Source organism: Panthera pardus, unplaced genomic scaffold (genome assembly GCF_024362965.1).
Source record: "Panthera pardus isolate Hobbes unplaced genomic scaffold, ASM2436296v1 HiC_scaffold_13, whole genome shotgun sequence".
Classification (NCBI taxonomy): Eukaryota; Metazoa; Chordata; class Mammalia; order Carnivora; family Felidae; genus Panthera; species Panthera pardus.
The window spans coordinates 10,884,994-10,903,549 of NW_026526688.1; positions in this window are offsets into that span (position 1 = coordinate 10,884,994).

The window sequence follows — 18,556 nt, forward strand, 5'->3', positions numbered from 1 at the left end:
TATTAGGAGCTGGAGCAGATAATTGAGTGGAAGGAAAGGGAAGAAAAAACTTTAAGACTTCTTTCTACCTCCTCCTACCCAAGCAGCTGCATATATAGTTTTGTGATTTATCAAGATGGAAAAGCTGATAGGAGAGCCGATGTGGAGAGGCAAGTATAAAATCTACAGTCTGTCTTCCTTCCTTCCTTCCTTCTCTCCTTACTTAATCCTGTCCTTAACTTTCCTTTCTTTTTAATGAAATATGAGGTCTGTATCCAATAAAAAATGTTAAGTAGCTGGTTGCATACATAAATCTGAATAGTACATGAGAGAAAATTCAGGGATTATAAATTTCATATCATTAAATATCTGACTTCTTAAATTTTTTTTCCTGACTTTTTAAATCTGTAAAATGAGATGAGATTTCCCGCACAAAAACTGATTCTTAGAATGTTTTGCCATTTAGAAGTTTGGAAGAAGAGAAAGAAAAAAAACTTTTTAGAGTGTCCATTTTCATGTCACACATTATCAGGAAATTAAATATCAGGGTTTTGTTTGTTTATTTGGTTGGTTGTTTTTGGTTTTGGTTTTGTGTTTACTTCAAATTCAGCTAAACATGCATCGTTTCATAAGAATGAATCAATCAATAAACATAATGAAAATCCTGAGGATAACCATTCAGAATAAAACATTTTAAAAGTGTGAGAACTTCTAACTGTGGCCACAACGTTTTAGCCATCCTCCGAAAATGCCTCAAAAAACTGAACACAATACGTCAATTAATGGCTTTCAAAAAATGTATAATTTCTGGCAGTGCAGGACAGTGATCTCTGAAATATAGGAAGTAAAACCTATGCATGCCTGAGCTTACTGCTTGGAGACATTGTCCAGGGCATAGTCAAGAAGAGTTGCCAGACTGAAAGCAGAGGGACATAGGAAAAACATGAGAAAAATTTCCCAAATATTATAAAAATCATTTACCCACAAATCCAAGAAGCTCAATAAACTCCAAACGTAAGAAATATAGAGAAAGTTACATAAAGGCACATGGTCATCAAATCTTTCAAAGCGAGACATACAGAGAAAAACTTAAAAATAACCAGAGAGAGGACACATTATGTATAGAAAAGCGAATACAGGGATTAAAACAAGGTAATACAAAATACAATAGAGCAACAACTTTATAGACTGAAGGAGAAAGCTGTCAACCTAGATTTCTTTTTCAGTGAAGAGATTTCTCAAAACCAAGGCCAAATAAAGACTATCTCAGATATAGAGAAGCTGTAAGGGCTCATTACCCACAGATCTGAACTGAAAAATGTTAATAAGAGTTATTAGAATAAAATGATAATGCATGGAAACCCAGATCTATACAAAGGCATGAAGAACACTGGAAAAGGTAAAAAATAAATATAAAATAATTTCTTATTTTAAATTTCCTTCAAGACTAATTGTTGACAACAATAACTTCATGATGGCATTTATTACATAGAAATGTATAAAAATTGCATAAAGCACAGGAAGGTAGATATGGAAATACTCATTTTATGGTTTATTTAGGGCTTAAGTGATACAATATGATTTGACAGCATTACATGTTAAGTAAAAATATATACTAGGAAATTTAAAGTCATCTATCTCACACACACAAAGAATTACAGCTAATAAAACAACAAAGCAAATAATATGCAATCATGAAAAAACTCAATTTAAAAGAAATTCAGAAAAGAAATTAAAAAATCTAAGACAAAATGGAACAGGGAAAACACATACATACACATCCACCCACAAATGATAGATAAAAAACTAACCATATTGTAGCCAAATCAAATGCAAATAGACTAAGAACCCCAATTAAAAAGCAGAGCTTATCAGTCGAGTAGCTATTTTAAATAAAATGTTATAGATTTAAGAGAAAAATATTATTAGGGATAAAAGGGTCACTTAAAAATGATGTGAGCATTCTTAACTAATTAATTTAAAAAAGAAAAAGAAAAAGAAAATGATGTGAGCAATTCACTAAAAATATAACAATCCTAAAGGTTAACAAATTTAACAATAAAACTTTAGAATACATTGAAAAAAAAAACAGAACTGAAGAGAAACAGAGAAATCACTAGGAGGTTATTTACAAATGGCTGACATAAAAACTAGACAGAAAGTAAGGAAGAACAAAGCTTGAATATCATACTTAGTGGTGAAACACTGAGGACTTTCCCCTAAACAAGTCAGGGATGTCTGCTCTTAGCATCCTCTTGGATGTAATACAGGCAATCCTAGACAGAGCAATAAAGCAAGAAAATAAAATAAAAGATATACAGATTGGAAAAAAAAAAATCCTTAGCAGCTGATGATAAAATTGTCCACTTAAAAAAATCCCAAGGACTAGATTTGTATATCATCCTAATTTCCCAAAGAGAAATCACACTTGGTCACGGTGTTTGATAGTTTCAATGTAGTGGCTGAATTCAATTTGCTAGTATTTTGTTGACCACTTTGCCTCCCTGTCCATCAGGCTTATTGGCCTGTAGTTTTTCTTTCCCTGTAGGGTCCTAGTCTTCTTTGGACATCAAGGTATTTTAGCATCTTAAACTGAGTTTGGAAGTATTTCCTCCTCTTTTTTACAGGAGTTGGTGAAGGATTGGCATTTGTTCTGTAAATGTTTGTTAGAATTCACCAATGAAACCACCTGGTCCTGGGCTTTCCTTTATTGGTAAGTTTTTGATTAATTATTTAATCATGTCATTTGTTATCAGTCTGTTCAGATTTTCTATTTCTTTATGACTCAGTCTTGGTAGCTTTTATATGTAAGGAATTTATCCATTTCTTCTAGATTATCCAATTTTGGGGCGTATTATTGTTCACAGTATTCTCTTTTGAAACTTTTTTACTTCTGTGGCTCCAACTGTACTTTCTAATCTTTCATATTTGATTTTATATATTTGAGTCTTCTTTTTTTATGGTCTACTTATGACTTTGTTAATTCTGTTTACCTTCGTTTTCAAAAAAAAAAAAAACAAAAAAAACACAAAAAACAACCACTCAGCTACCTTGATTTTCTTATTGTTTATTCTCTATTTCATGTATTTTTTTATCTAATCTTTATTAATAATTTTTTTCTGTTAACTTTAGGCTTAATTTGTTCTTTTCTAGTTCCTAGAGGTGTAAAGATAGGTTATTTGTGATTTTTCCTCTTTTTAATTGTAGATATTTGTCATTCATGCTACATAAGTTTTGGTATGTTATGTTCTTATTTACCTTGAGATTATTTTACTATTTTCTTCTTGGTTTCTTCTCTGACTTCTTGTTAAGAGCGTGTTGTTTAATTTCCACATATTTGTGAATTTTGAACCTTTCCTCCTATTATCATTTTCCAGTTTCATCCCATTGTTGTTGGAAAAGATACCTGACATGATTTCAATCTTCTCAAATTTAGTTAAAGTTGCTTTTTGACCTAATATGTGATCCCTCCTGGAGAACGTTCCATGTGTGCTTGAAAATTATTTGTATTTTGCTGATATATATGACGTTCTGTATATGTTAGGTCCACTTGGATCTATAGTGTGGCTCAAGTCCACTGTTCCCTTATTGATTTTATGTTTGAATTTTCTATTCATTATTGAAAACAAGGTATTCAATTCTATTATTATTGTCTAGCTGGAAATCTCTCCCTTCAGATCAACCAATGTTTGCTTTATATATATAGGCTATTTGGTGTTGGTCTCATATAAGTTTACAATTGTTCTATGTTTCTGATACATTTACTCTTTTATCATTACATAATGACCTTCCTGTCTCTTGTGACAGTTTTTGAACTAAAGCCTGGTTTTTTCCAACATAAGTACAGCTATCCCAGTTCTCTTCTGATTATAATTCTCATGGAATGTATTTTAATACCGCTTCATTTTAAGCTCATGTGTATTCTTAAATCTAAAGTAAGATTCTTCTAGAGAGCATACAATTGCATCTTGATATTTTAATCCATTAAAAGTATCCATAGACGTACTTCAGTGGCTCAGGTAAGTGTCTGACTCTTGATTTCGGCTCAGGTCATGATATCACAGGTAAGTTCGAACCTTATGTTGGGCTCTGTGCTGACAGTGCAGAGCCTGCTTGGATTCCCTGTCTTCCTCTCCCTCTGCCTCTCCCCACTTGCACAGTGCACACAGGCTCACTGGAGCTCTCTTTCTAATGTAAATAAAGAGTTAAAAAAAAATCCACTAAGATATTCTATCTCTTTTGATTGGGGAGTTTAATCCATTTATGTTTGTTTGTTTACTCTAATAGGTCTTTTGTCCTCTTCCTCTCTCATGGCCTTCAGTTGTGATACATTGATTTTTGTAGCAATATGCTTTTATTATTTTCTCTTTTTCTTTTGTGTATCTTAAATAGGTATTTTACTTGTGGTTACCATGAAGCTTACATAAAATATAAAATATATTATAGTTACATAAAATGTATCTATTTAAACTGATAATGTGATGCTTAATTGTGTGCCAACTTGACTAGGTCAATGTAGGCTAGACAGTTGGTGATATAACATTTGTGGATATGCTTGTAAAATTGTTTCAAGATGACATTAGCATTCAATTGGTGGACTTAGTAAAGCAGTGTGCTCTCCCTGATATGGGTGGGCAACAACCAATCCATTAAATGTGTAAATAGAAAAAAACTCATTGCTTGAGCTGAAACATTGCTCTTCTCCTCTAGGGGCTCCTGGTTCTTTGTCCTTCAAACCCAAGCTGGGATATACATGAGTGGCTTTCCTGGTTCTTGGGACTTTGGAGTCGGACTGAATTATATTACCAGTTTTTCTGAATCTGCAGCCTGCAAATGGCAGATCAGGAGACTTCTCAGCCTCCACAGTTGTGTAAGCCAATTCCTCTATCCTATTGGTTCTGTTGCTCTGGAGAATTCTGACTTATACAGGTAACTTGAATCATATACAAAATGCTACACCTGCTCTTCCACATATATACTTTATGTTGTAGATGTCACATTTTACATACTTTTATATTGTGTACTCATCAACACCTTTTTGTAGCTATAGTTGTTCTTTTTTTAAAAAAAAAAATGTTTATTATTTTGACAGAGAGAGAGAGAGAAGCAAGTGGAGGAGGGCACAGAGAGAGAAGAGAGAATCCCAAGCAGGCTCCCTATTAAAACATGAAGCCCGATGCTCAGCTCAATCCCAGAGACCCTGAGATCATGACTTTAACCAAAATCAAGAGTCAGATGCTTAACTGACTGAGCCACCCAGGCTATGTTATCTTAAAATATAAGATATCCTTATCTTCTAGATCTTATACTAAAATTAAAAGTAATTTACACATCACCATTATAGTTTTATAGCATACTGTATTTGTCTGTATATTTATCTTTACCCGTGAGGTTTATAATTCCATGTGCTTTCTAGTTACTGTCAAGCATCCCCTCATCTCAACTTGAGGAACTCCCTTTACCAATTTCTATAAGTGAACTATTCTTCACGAATGCCCCCATTTTTTGTTTGTGTAGGAAAGTCTCTATCTCTCCTTCATTTTTAAAGAGCAGTTTCCCAGGTGTTGCATTCTTGGTTGTCAACTTTCCTTTCTTTCACCACTTTGATCATCCTACTCCTCTGGCCAGCAAGGGTTTCTGCTGAGAAATCTGTTTATAGCCTTGTGGGGGATGCCTAGTATATAAAAAGTCACTTTTTTCTTCCAGCCTTCAAAATTCTCTTTATCCTTGACTTTTGACAATTTGATTATAACGTGGCTTGGTATAGACTAACTTGGTTTTATTGTATTCAGAGATTTGAGGGTTTCATGAATCTAGATAACTATTTTATTCTTCAGGTTTGGGGAGCTTCTGACCTTTATTTGTTTTAGTAAGTTTTCTTCCCTTTTTTCTCTCACTCTTCGTCTGGGACGCCTATCATGTATATATTGATTTGTTTGATGGTTTCTCATAAGTCCTTTAGGATTTCTTCATGCTTTTTCACTCTTTTTTCTATTTGTTTTTCTAACTTGATCATTTTAAATGATCTTTCTTCAACTTTTGATGATTTTTTTTCTTCTGATTTATTGAGTCTGCTGTTGAAGCTCTTTATTAAATTTGTTAGTTCAGTTACTGTACTCTTCAGCCACACGACTTTTGTTTGGCAATTTTCTATTGTTTCTTTTTGTTTGTTTGTTTTTATATTCTCATTTTGTTCATGCATGATTTTTCCTGATTTCATTTCCTGTTGCTATGTTCTATTTTAATGCACTAGGCTTCTTTGAGATGATTATTTTGATTTTTTTTTTCTAAGGTAATTGACAGATCTCATTTCTTTAAGGTCTATTACTGGAGACTTATATATATCATAGCTTCCTGATTCTTTGTGTTTGCTTACAGCTTTGCGCTCCTGTCTGTGCATTCGAATCAACAGCCTCCTCTCCAAGTATTTACTTACCATCTTTGACAAGGAATATCTTCACCAGTCAACCCAGGGAGAGATTCTGGGAGTCTCTTGAAACTTGTACATATTATGTGTCTTCTCTGGACGTCTCAATATAAATTATTAAATAAGGGACTGACAGGTTTCTTTTTCCTTCAGGAGCCCATCATCTGGTGCTCCGTCTGGTGTCTGCTAGAAACATGGGCCAGGATGTTGGAGGCATGCTTTACTTCCCTTCTTCCTTGTAGAGAAGTCCTCTAGTTCTGTGCCTTCTCCCTATGTTGCTGAGCCAGGCAGAGTATGGTAAGACACCTGTTCCTTTTACTTTGTTCAGCACTCCCTGTGAGAAGAAATAAACTACCTCCTTTGATGGCTCACTGAGAGGTCTGGGCCATAACAGGCATACTCAACACTTTCCTGGGAGAGAAGGCTCAGATTCTGTCTTCTCTCAATCTCACATAGCCATGCCACTTTCAGTAAGCAGCCTGCCACTGGGTTTCTTTTTAACTGCCTCCAGGCAACTGACCTATGGCTATTTCATGAACACTCTATGTGAGGCAAGATAGAAACTGGCCCCTCCCGCAGCACATTAAAAGGCCAATGCCTTCCATGCTCCATTCCTTCTTTACCCCTAAGGGAGAAATTTCAGATTGAGGCCAGGCCCCTTCCATCCCTAAAGGCTCAACTCTCTGATCACATGGTCCTTCTGTTTTGAGCAGACCCCATCCTGAGCCACTTCCTTAGCACTGACTATCTAGGGTCCCATCATGAGTGACCTTGTTAGCATACAATCCAGGACAATATGACTGGCTCACAGATGAGCAACAGACACTCCTACCACTTGGCAAATTCCAAGAGTTTAGAGACTATCTCCCAAGAACTGAGGATAAAAGCCAGCCACGTAGTTCATTTTACAGATCCTCTGCTCAATGTGTGACAAGTTTGAAATTAAGGTGTTAACTTAAATGTGTGCTTATCTGAAGGCCAGATCAAGGAAAGAGATAGTCTCAATCTCCTCAGGTTGTTGGCAGATTTCATTTATTTGTAGTTTTGTGGCTGCTATCCTTGTTTTCTTGCTAGCTCTAGGCTGGAGAGCATTCTCAATATCTAGGGGCTACATCCTGGTCTTTGTCAGATGGCACACTCAACAATATACCCATTTGTTCCTCAGATCCACAGATCAGACTCTGCTGCTTTGAGTCTCTTTTAAAATAGGCTTACATGGGGCACCTGGGTGGCTCAGTCAGTTAAGCATCAGACTTCAGCTCTCATCACGATCTCATGGCTCATGAGTTCAAGTCCCACATCAGACTCTGTGCAGACAGCTCAGAGCCTGAAGCCTGTTTTCAATTCTGTGTCTTCCTCTCTCTCTGCTCCTCCCCACTCATGCTCTGGCTCTGTCTCTCAAAAATAAATAAATGTTTACATTTTTTCTTAAATAAATAAATAGAATGCACTTAATTATGTCTGGTCTACATAGGATAACCTCTTTATTGATTATATCAAAGTCAATTGATTAGGGATATCAATTATATCTTCAAAATTCCTTTGGCTGCATCACAGGAGTATTTCTCATGTTCACAGCTGTCACTGGCACTCAAGGAGGAGAGTTTTAGAAGGCATGTACTCTAGTGGGTAGGAATCTGGGGTCTCAAATATTTCTGGCCATGACATCTCTGTGCAACAGTTTGTTAGTTTCTTATAAAATTTAACACAGCAATTGCACTGTTGGATGTGTATTATAGAGAAATTAAAACTCATATTCACACAAAACCCTGCACATGAACGTATATATCAGCTTTGTCCATGATAACTTGATACAAAAACTCAAAACAACTCAAATATTAATCTTGAATTAACTTATCAAAGAGGAATCATATATAGAGAAGAGACCTAGCAAAGAAATGAGTCTTTCTAAAACAATATGCTTCATGAGAAAGGACTCCTAGAATGAACAGGAAAATAGAGCAGTCCCATTGTGGTTAATAGGAATTTAAAAAGACTAGTGTGGTTTAACCTCAGAAAACAATGGGAAAATGATGAAAGATTAAGTTAAAGTCATGGATGAAGACAAAAATTCTGGAATGTCATGGAGACCACATTAAATAATTAGGAAAAAAAATGAGGATAGTCATCTACATGGTCCCAGAATTATGAAAGGAAACATTTAAATACTAACTTTTAGTTAATAGCTCAATGAAAATATACCTTTTTTCAATACCATAAAACCCATAATTGGCATATAATAAATGACCTAGCATTAAAATTTTAAAAACTAATTAAAATGTTAACAGTTTTTAAATTTTTTAATGTTTATTTTTGAGAGAGAGAGAGAGAGAGAGAGAGAGAGAAAAGAGTCTGATCAGGGAGGGGCAGAGAGAGAGAGAGGGAGACACAGAATCAGAAGCAGACCCCAGGCTCTGGTCTGTCAGCACAAAGCCTGATTTGGTGCTCAAAATCATGAACCATGAGACCATGACCGGAGCTGAAGTTGGACACCTAACCGAATGAGCCTCCCAGGCACCTCAAAATATTAACACTTTTGATACACCATTTTACTTGTTTAATAAAATAAAGTCTAAAATATCTTTGTGAAATATCAATTTACTATATAAAAAATATAGCTAGATAAGCTACATGTTTCATTTTCAACATCAATTCATAATCAGAACCTTGACATTTTCAACAATATTTCCAACAATGAAATAGTAATGAATCACTTGTATGTGAGTAATATGCATGGTAATAAAGTAAAGGTCCCTAATGACCCTTGTAATATATGAAAGAAAGAAGGGAGAAGGAAGCAGAAGAAAAGTATGAGGTAAAGGAGAAAGATATTAAAGTTCAAGCTGAGACAGTAGAGACTAACTAAAAGAGACTATTTGTTGGTTTTCAAGTTCAATGTTGTTAAGAACGTTATGAATGAATGACATAGTTTCCTCTCTTATGTGTATGTACACATACACACATACTCACATTTTAACATTTCTTAAATTAGAACATGTTTTACAATCATAGTTGGTTAAGGGAATTTCATCATGATCTTTCCATTTCCTTTACATGTTCTAACTTGGCCTGCAATTCTTTTGTTGACAATAATAATATGAAGAATACGGCAACATCAAATATTACAAAAGGGTTTCAGTAGCCTAAAGAATTTCTAAAGAAAATAAAGAGGTACTCTTCCGGAAATCTTCCATTACCAAAGCTCTTCAAAAAAAAAAAAAAAAAAAAAAAAACCATGAAAATACTGTATAGAAAACCACAGATGTCGACACACCAGAATAAATAAATGATTCAAAATATTCATAATATGAATACAGAAAAGATTTGGACATATCTTAATGAGTTTTCACTTAACTTTTTAAATGAGCACAAAAGTGATATATGATTAAAATGTATCTTTCAGTCTAAAAATTTCTTTCAAAAAGTATAAAACATAACTTACAGAAATGTTATATAATAGTTTGACAAGCTTTCTCGATTGTTTTCTGTAGCAAATTAAATAGTGGTGCAATTATACTGTATGGCATTTCTGACTGCATGAAAATCGTACTGGGTAAGTTGTCAACATTTGTTGTCCAAGAAAGGAACAAATGGAAAAATCATGGGGCACCTGGTGGCTTAGTTGGTTAAGTATCCAACTTCAGCTCAGGTCATGATATCACGGTTTGTGGGTTTGAGCCCCATGTCGGCCTCTGTGCTGACAGCTCGGAGCTTGGAGCCTGCTTCGGATTCTGTGTCTCCCTCTCTATCTGTACCTCCCCTGCTGGCACTCTTGTCTCTCTCTCAAAAAGGAACATTAAAAAAAAATTTTTTAATGGAAAAATCACACACCAAGTATTTAGATATTTAAGTCATTTACCAAACTATTAAGTAAAATATTTACTATCCTCCTATTTTGATAAATGTATCTTTATTATTATCCAGGAGGGTCACAGTCCACTCCTCTCCTCTTTCCACTCTCCAGGCCCTCTCCTGTCATGAAAGGCCTCCCATTCAGGCATCATATACTCCATACTATTCATCCACACTTAGTCTACAGGGCAGTCTCTACACAATCCCCAACAATTCCCTTTCAGACAACCCTCTGGAATTAGAGGTAGGCCCACGTGGGTAGTCGGATGTAGGGAAGACTGACGGGCTATTGAGAGTTTAAAGTATTCTGTAACATTGCTACCTCTGCATGCAGTTTGTTGCCTACGTGGCCTTCTGGGCCCTTGAACAGACACCAGTCCCTTGCTCAGGGGCATGTCCTATATGACAGCCTACACAGTGACAAGTATAAGTTTCTGTTACAACTTCCCCAATGCCAAGGATGACGGACAGTCTGTTCTGCCTCCCAGCTCCTTCATTTGTGTGTCCCTGAGATAAGACCACCATAGAGTTTACCAAAACCTGCCAACATTTGGTTTGAACTGACCAATCCAGACTTAACCTGGGAAGCCCAAAACACTCCACCCACAGATCCTAATGAAGTCATGTGCCCCAAGCCCCACTCCTTGCTGTCTGCCCACATGCTGCTCTGACCTCCCCATGTGACCATACAAGGCATGCTGTGTACTCCCTCCAGGACTGTGAGTAATAACCTCCTCTACCTCACTTTCCCTTATGGTCTTTGTTGAACCAGTATTCAAACCCCAGGGGTTTACTTAACAAATAAATGCCAATTTTAAAAAATCATCACTCAAGGCACCAGGGTGGCTCAGTCAGTTAAGCATCTGACTTGGGCTCAGATCCCGATCTCACAGTCCTTGAGTTGGAGCCCCCCCCCCCCCCAATATCAGGCTCTGTGCTGACAGTGCAGATCCTGAAGCTGCTTCAGATTCTGTGTCTCCCTCTCTCTCTGCCCAGGCCCCGTTCGTTCATATTTTCTCTCTCTCTCTCTCTCTCTCTCTCTCTCTCTCTCCCTCCCTCCCTCCCTCTCCCTCTCCCTCTCTCAAAAATAAACAAACAAAAAATGATAATACTGAGATACCACCTCACACCAGTCAGAGTAGCTAAAATGAACAAATCAGGAAACTATAGATGCTGGCGAGGATGTGGAGAAATGGGAAACCTCCTGTACTGTTGGTGGGAATGCAAACTGGTGCAGCCGCTCTGAAAAACAGTGTGGAGGTTCCTCAAAAAATTAAAAATAGATCTACCCTATGACTCAGCAATAGCACTGCTAGGGATTTACCCAAGGGATACAGGAGTGCTGATGCACAGGGGCATCTGTACCCCAATGTTTATAGCAGCACTTTCAACAATAGTGAAATTATGAAAGATGTGGTTTATATATACAATGGAATACTACTTGGCAATAAGAATGAAATCATGCCTTCTGCAGCAAAGTGGATGGACCTGGAAGGTATTGTGCTGAGTGAAATAAGTCAGTCAGAGAAAGACAGATATCACATGTTTTCACTCACATGTGGATCTTGAGAAACTTAACAGAAAACCATGGGGGAAGGAAAGGGGGGAAAAGAGTTACAAACAGAGAGGGAGGGAGGCAAACCATAAGAGACTCTTAAATACAGAGAACAAACTTAGGGTGGATGGGGGGGTGGGGGAGAGGGGAAAATGGGTGATTGGCATTGAGGAGGGCACTTGTTGGGATGAGCACTGAGTGTTATATATAAGCCAATTTGACAATAAATTATATTAAAATTAATTATTTTAAAAAATAATAATAAAATAAAAAATCACCAAACTAGCAAAGAGGTTAGCATAGGCCATGAAGCCAAATTGAGGCTCATTTTGAGTTGATAGTACCCACAATGTATCTATAATGTGGATGGGTGTTCATAAAGTTGAGCCCCCTTGGCCCAGCAGAGAAGAGTATGGTCAGAGAAGAGTCAGAGTGAGCCCCTCACATAGGTCAGCCCTATGTCACAAGCCTAAGCTCTTCTTGGACAGGTATAAGGGTGGCACTGTAAGGCATAATGCTTGAAAATCAAACTCACTTAGAAGAAATGTACCTCAAGGCTATCAAGTTATTGATAACAGGCTGGCATGTTGATTTTTTAAATTCCTGATAGGAAACTGTGAGTCATGTTTTCACATTTTCCTTCCCTCCTTTTACTGTGTCAATAATTCCTTCATCTTGCCATCACATATTTGCTACCACAGCTCACAAATTCCATTTCACTATTTATTGAGCAAGATCTTTTGAATACTTCACAATTCCCATGAAAGCATCTTTTCCAGGGAATCTGCAGGAATTTTTGGTCCAGCTAAGGTATCTAGAGAGTCCGACAACTACGCCTAACTGCCCCGTGACTGACTGGCTGAATTTAAATTGTGGAAATGCTTTCCTAACTTCTAGATTCATCTATCTGAAAACAGAAAAAGATTTTTTTTATAAATTAGAATTAGTACATGTTCTTTAGTGAATGAAATTCCTTAGCAAATAGAACTGAAATGAAGCTTGTGTGTCATTAGAATTATTAAAAAAAAAAAAGTAAATTAAAGAACAAACTCATGTTAAAGTAAAAATTTTGTTGAACATAAAATATTTCTTCATACAATGGTAAATTAAGTATCTTTCATTTTTCTTTGTTGTAAGTATGCTGAGAAAAGACAATACTCAACTCTACCTAGATGGCTCTTCCAGTTTATCAAGCTTAGAGATTAACATCTTCTAAAATGGTTCCTAAGTGCCATTATTTTAATTAAAATTATTTGATATGTACCTGAACCTTGGACAGAGCTCTTTATATCACTTAAATCTTTACATTAATATCTTTCTGTTTTCCCTAATGAGTCCCCTTCAATGTTGAATCAGTGATAAGGGAAAATAAAATGAATTGGAGATAAAAGAAAATGCTTGAGAATGCACGTTCGCTCATTAGATCTTATCATCAGCATTACTTTTATTGAATTAAAAGAAAACTGATTTAATATTGAAATACACAATAGCTTGTTTGGGATGTTATAGTTCTATGTCTTACGGTGCTAATTGGCTGCCTGTTGAGCTCAAGAAGTTACTGCAGGAAGATCTAATATGTCTATTACTATTCAACTAACAATGTTAAAAAGCTAGTATATATTTATATACACATACTGCTTCACACTAAATCAAATATATAATAGTTGCATAGTAAAGATTAGTGAAAGAAAAGATAGCAAAACAGAGTAAATATAATAGCTGGATTGTCACAGGGTCTTGGTTACTCTCATCACCAACCTGGTACTTTCAGAGGTATTGCCTTTATACTCTAAACAGAGTACTGTTCAGTATACCTAAGAACAATTTAATTACAACACTGAGTACACCCTACGAATGGAAATGTGATTAGAAAGGTGCCATTAGAAATTCACACTATTCCCTAGTTTTTAATTCTCGCACATTAAACCACAACCTTTAATGGAATCCCACTGAGATGAAAGAGTTAATAAAGATTTGTGCTGCCCTCAAAATCTCCACTTTGGAACAAAACTGAGAATTGAGTTTGAGACTGAAATGCCAGTTGTAGGAGTTATAAACACAGGAACAGATCAAATGACTGTTAAAAGGTAACCACGAATTTTCCATCCCGTGTTATTTCACGAAGGTGGGTTATATATCTGGCAGATAGATTCTAGATTTTTCAAGAAGACACAAGAGATGTTAAAACAAATACCAGAAAAATAATGTGAAAATAGATTCTGTAATTAATATATCTACAAACAAATGGCTGGGCAACAAGCAAGAGACTCTCAAAGTTAATGATGGAGAAATCAGTCAATAATTATTTCTAGTCTGACTCCATGCCGAGAAACAGAAATCGTTTTAATGAAAAATTTAATAGGAGAAAAAGGAACACTTGAGCAAGCTACATGAAAATAAAAACTTCCTTGCTAGATGTGAGGCTACTGATGCAGATAACTCTTTAACTTTATTTTCTTTTAGTGATAGATAGCTCACAAGGCTGGCAGAAGAGTTTGCAGAACAACGCGAAGAATTCCCTTGCATCTTGCTAGAAATTCAAGAAACTAGACCAGGAATGTGAGACTAATGTAACGAGACAATCTACAATGCCTAGAAAAGTTGTACTGCACATGTCAAATCATTAAACAAATCACAGTGGGCTGGATACCCAGAGACCAAAAAACAGCTTTCAGAAAGTCTGATAGACTTTATGACTTGGCCGGTGGCCAAGGCACACTGTACATGAAAGATGACTGAGACAGGTTTGCTACTTATTTGCATTTGGAAAAGGACAGACAAAACTAATTCAGCAAGACATGTGAAAATTCAGTAGAAAGTAGATTCCGGACAGAGACAATGTTTCATCTGAAAAATACAAATATGGCAAATGAAACTAAAGGGATGGCTATTCACACTGTCCCTTTCTGAGGAAAGAGGGAAGAAAAATAATAAATGAATTTTAAAAATTCGTCCATACATGGAATATATAATAATGTGTCCAGTGCAGTACCAATCACTTATTACTGTTTAATTTGAACAATACTTTGATAAGCTACATTATTTTATTTTCTATCATATAAAGAAACTGAGGTTTAGAGTTTTTCTCCATGAGAAATATATTTTAAAGTAAACTCAAATAGCCTTCATCCTGAGTTGTACCTAAAATTGTCTTTGTTCAATGTCAGTTCCATTCTCTACTTCTTATTAAGTACTTTTTATCACACTATTTCACTCAAACCCTTCCTTTCAACACTTGTGCTTATCAGCCCTATTGTTACACACCGGTCTCTGAAATAACAATTTTCTCCTAATTTAACAACCCCATTTATTGTTTGACTTTTTTTTTCTTGACCAATGGAGACAATACAGTTCACTATTCCAATCACTTTCTTGATGATTTATAAAATTCCCTTTCCCCTGGGATAAATTATCGCTCATACTCCAATTCTGTGTTAATCCTACAATAATCATTCCCATTTATTTTACCCAGGATTCTCAACCATCTTGGCAAATCATATAACTTGGCCAGTGGGCATCAGTGAAGATTCAGGGAGTCCAACATCGATAATCTTTCTACACTCTTTCAGTTTCCTAGTCAGCTTTGCAAAATGTTTATTGATAGCTTCAGTTTTCTGAGACTCTCATACTTCTTCCAGTTACCAGATATACCCAACTACCTACAACCTTAACTTCATCTGAAACAACTTTTCTTATTTCTCTGCCACCTCAGAGAAAGATATATTTTGTTTTGTTTCTTGTTTTTGTTTTGTTTTTCTTTTTAATTCAAAGACGAATCCCATTTTTTTTTCTGCTTTGGTTTACTCTGAAGTCTGTATTTAGCAGTCCCAATCTGTTGTATGGAATATATGAACATTTGCATATTTTACCTCAATGAAAGTGTATAATATGTATCTAGACATAATAAAATATTGTATAGATTTAATGACTGCATAAATAGAAACAGTAATTTAAAAAAAAAGTATTTCACAAGGAAGAAAAGAAAAAGTCACAGTATAAATTCATGTATTCACTCTCTTTGGTATAAATGTAAATTTCTTTGTCTAAATTGCATGAAACAATTCCAATTACAAATATACCTTTCATTAAAAACTTTGAACTTTCATATTAATCTTTCTAAATTACAGAACCACAGTCCATGCTCCCTTTTTTTTCCTCCCTTTTTTTCCTTTGAAAAGAATAATATTATTATATGCTGCACTGAACATTTCATATAAATCATGAAATCATTGGAGTTAGATGACACATTTTAAATATTCTATTTAAAAATAGGGCAAGTCGTACCATTGTCTAATTAAATCAGCTTTTCCTGGTCCCTGTTGGTATCAAGACAAATTAAATTGTATTATTCAAAACTTTCTAAGAAACAATAGATTTTTAAAAGTTCTGCTTTACAAATCTTCTATAAAATCAATTGTAATTAATTCCTGGATCTGTATTTGACTTAAAGTTGAGTAAAGCTTCAACAATTTTCCATGAAGTGATTTGAAATATTTGACATAATATTAAATGCTTTTCCCCTGTGTACAATTATATTTTTCTTAATAAGACCTAATATTAGGTCTGAAATCCTATACATTTTAAGTGCAGAATATAGCTATCAATTTAATAAAGACTTTGAAAGAAAATAATTTACTGAATATAGATTTCATATTTCCCTTATGTCATTGGTTTTTTATTGTAAAATATTAACTATGAATTCATGAGTTGGGGTGTGAATCTAATTTAAGGATAAAAAAGTCTTGCAAAAATTCTAGAAAACATTTCCAGTAAATGATTACTAAATAATATGTTAAGAGGAAAAGAAAGAATATAAAAACTCTAAAGGTGAGAAAAATATAGCATACTAAACTTATTTGTAATTAGGCCAATGATTTTTAAAATAGATTTTATATACACAAGTTACATGAGGACAATGTAGCAATAACAGTTTATCTTCATATTTTTAAGCCGCCTCCAGACCTACAAGCCCTCTAGACCTTCAATGTTTAATATATATTTAATTTAAATATTAAACTATTGGTTTATTGGTCTCTTGGAAAATTGCATCTGCTAGCACCTTTAAATATTGCAACTTTAAATAGATTTGAAACATATTTCTAATCAATTTTATTCAGGTAACCTTTAATACTTTAAACAGTTTAATTTTTAATGTCATTTATATTTGAAAGGGGCTCAAAATATTCTACTATTAAATAGTTAATAATATCATTAAAAAATTTTAAGTAATTCAAGGCCAGACCCTAGAGGCAGAGGGATCACTATTTCTGGCTCTTGAAACACCAAACAAGTCCCCTGAGATTTATGCATTTTTTCATAATTTAATAATGTGGTTTAAGTTGTTGCTAGCTTTGCAAAAATATAGTGTAATAGCACAGATGTGACTGTTAATTAAAAAGTCTCTTGTGAGAGCAAATGGGTTTCTGGGTGATGTTTTAAGCAAGATTATGTCATTTAGAAAAAAATTCTGAGTACACAAAATCCTGAACTTACAAACATTATGTGCCTAAGAGACCACTACTTTTTTCTATTCCTAACCACCCTGCCAAGTAAAGAGAAGTGAAGTTAATTTACACAGAAGCATGAGTATTTTTATATAAACCTTAAGTCGACCGTATTTCTGCCAATGTCAAGATTTACCCGTAGTTTTTTACAACACACTGTAATCTTTAAAAAAGTGTTTGTGGTCAACAAAGTACATTACAAGCGCATTTGTGTCTTTACATCAATTTTATTCTTAGTGGTAATGAAAATGGCTGAAATTTGCTAAAATAAGATTTCATAAATAACTGACTGCATTTTACATAAGTTTAAATATAAGAAGAAATTAACATGCCCTTCTAAATAATCAGGAAAATACTGAGATTTAAATATAATCAATTCAACTATTGGTGGAAGATACTTTGTGCATGAGACATCATTAATTATCTTTATAAAACTATCAAATTTTACCAGATACTTTATTTAAATCATGATTAATAATATTTAAATCACATACATTGGAGAAAATATATCAATACATATCCATGAGAAAAGAGACGATCATTAATATTAAGTGTAGGTAAGGTAATATAACCTTCTAACACATCAAAGGTTTTGTAATTTCCCAGTTAAGACACTATTTTCCAGTATGTGAAAGTTCCCTAGGAATAAGTCAAGGAACTTAGCAGACTGCTGGACACTAATATGGGTGTATGCTGATAATGACTATACTCACTTAGAGATACACAAACACACTCACAAATACTTGCATATATACACATACACTGACATAGACATAAGCGTGCACAAACTCAAATATGTGGAGTATATATGCATGTGTGTATGGGTGTGTAGTTAAAAGTTTATGTTTGCCACGATACATTAGAAATCCGGGAGCTGTTTACAAGGCTTCAAATCTATCACTTCCCTAATGAGATTTTTCCCCCTCTCTACTGGAAATTCTTTCCAATATTTATATAATTTTTACGTAATTTCTCAATTCTTTTGTATATATTTTTTTCTCAAAGCACTTTCAAGCTTTTGTTTTAAATGTTCTGCATTGTCATTAAATATAATGCTTAGGGTTTCATTAGAATGCTTGAGTAAGGACTTATGTGGCTTTAATTTTGGAAGGTATCATCCATCATATGCTTCAATATTCTCTACCCCTATTCCACCATCTGTACATCTCCTTAGACCTCCACTGACAAAAGTAAAAAGGAAGGTCACTTAAGAAGTGGGGAGTTACATTCTATCTCCTT